The following is a 1,520-nucleotide window of genomic DNA, read 5'->3' as shown; positions in this document are numbered from 1 at the left end:
AATTCTAAAAAACAGCAACGTTAGAGGTACTTACGGGTGTGACTCTTGTCATAGATTGCACTGGCTCGGCTTTCCGGCCAGAGACCACTCACTCAAGCAGCAATTTTTCGAAGTAACAGAAAAGCAAACTTCATATGCAACAGTCTATCCTAGTAGGTTTAAAAAGGAAAGATACGCAAAATGACTCACAAAGAAGATGTTTTCCTTACTTCACCAGAATGGCTTGAAGGTTCTAGAGTAAGAAAAACAACAACAAAAGCCTTTAGCACCAATAGCGAGGAGGTAGCACCAACCCTGACCACCAGAGGAGGAAGTATAAAGGTGAAATCATTCCAGAGCTTTTCTAGCAACTTCTCCAAATAAACAGAGATCAACTACTAAAAAATTACAGCAAATCAAGCTCGATCTAGTCCTTCCAGTTTCAGAATTAGGAAGAGTGCACAGCTGCGCAGAAGGATAAGCGCGTCCTCCAAGCCAGCAAGGGATTCGAATCCTATTTCTCCCATGTCCACCCTGCGTCACCGCCACCAATTAAGTACCAAGAAGGTGGAAGGCGTTCAACAACTGATTCCATTTGCCGCAAGCACTTGCCCGGGACCTAAGATTCCTACGCCTCTGGAGACCACGACATGCACAAGTCAGACATATGAAATTGCTCCACTAAGACTAGAAGCTGCTGCACAGCGCGGTGGAGAGGAGCGAAAGAAAAAACGCCGCAGGACTTAAGCAGCTCCTCCCACCACAGAAAACTTGGAAGCTAGATCAGACAGGCGAGGTGAGAGTGCAGCCACTAGGCGGGAGGGTCTAACGGGCTCCTCACCCGACTGCCCACCCGCCCACGCGCTCACCCGCCCACAGCAAGAAAAGGAAAACACCCTGAGACCTCCGGCCGCCGCCACCCCCACCCTGCGTCCCCCCGCCCCAGCATCCGCCCCACCCAGACATGAGTCGCACGCGAAGCCGCCCGGGACATGAACGCGGCCCCCAGCGCACCCCGAGGCCCCGACGCAGCAGCGCCGACACCGGCCGCCGCGGGCTGCTAAGCCCGGGTCGGTGGGAGGCTCCCGAGGCTGCCCTCACCCATCTCCGCCTCCCCAGTCGCCCCCGCCTCCGCCTCCTCCTCCCGAAGCTACGCTGCTCCCAACCACCCCCACTCTCCGCGGCCCTCGACAGGAAAGACAGCGGGGATAAGCCTCACCCGGTTCTGGCTGCAGCTCCGCGGAACGAACCTCCCCTCCCCCGGCCCACCCCCCTTCGGCGACACGCACAACTCCGCTCGGTCCAGTCCCGGCTTTAGCGCTGGTGAGGAGGAGGTAGAGGAGGCGGCGGAGCGGCGGAGCCCAGGGAGGCCCCGCCCTCCGCACGCTCATTGGCTGCTGGCGAAGGCGGCCCGGAATGCCTCGGGCATGTCCATTGGCTCCGTCGGCCTTCGTTCAGGACCCTCCTCGGTGAGGTAGTCAGACCGGCTGTCCGTCAAAGCTCGGCCACGCCCTCGTGCCTGCCGTTCCCTCCCCCCCCCC

General features: G+C 58.6%; 1 protein-coding gene across 8 annotated transcripts in view; it reads right to left on the bottom strand.

The window, feature by feature from the left end:
• The window catches only part of Zmym5 (zinc finger MYM-type containing 5), a 14,215-nt gene extending 12,904 nt beyond the window's left edge, over positions 1–1,311 (bottom strand). For 2 of the 8 annotated variants that reach the window (XM_013349212.2, XM_013349215.2), the window contains exons 1-2: positions 1,199–1,311; positions 190–232 (exon numbers count right to left, since the gene is read on the bottom strand). The gene's annotated coding sequence lies outside the window, so the exon portion shown is untranslated. Of the gene's footprint in view, positions 1–34; positions 272–993; positions 1,012–1,080; positions 1,177–1,198 lie in introns of those variants that run through there. The other 6 variants (XM_013349216.2, XM_013349213.2, XM_026783274.1 and 3 more) reach the window with 6 other exon arrangements.
• Between the last annotated feature and the right edge of the window lie 209 nt (positions 1,312–1,520).

Source organism: Microtus ochrogaster, chromosome 17 (assembly GCF_000317375.1).
Source record: "Microtus ochrogaster isolate Prairie Vole_2 chromosome 17, MicOch1.0, whole genome shotgun sequence".
NCBI lineage: Eukaryota > Metazoa > Chordata > Mammalia > Rodentia > Cricetidae > Microtus > Microtus ochrogaster.
The sequence above is the reverse complement of the archived record's forward strand: the minus strand, read 5'-3'. Positions and strand labels throughout refer to the sequence as shown.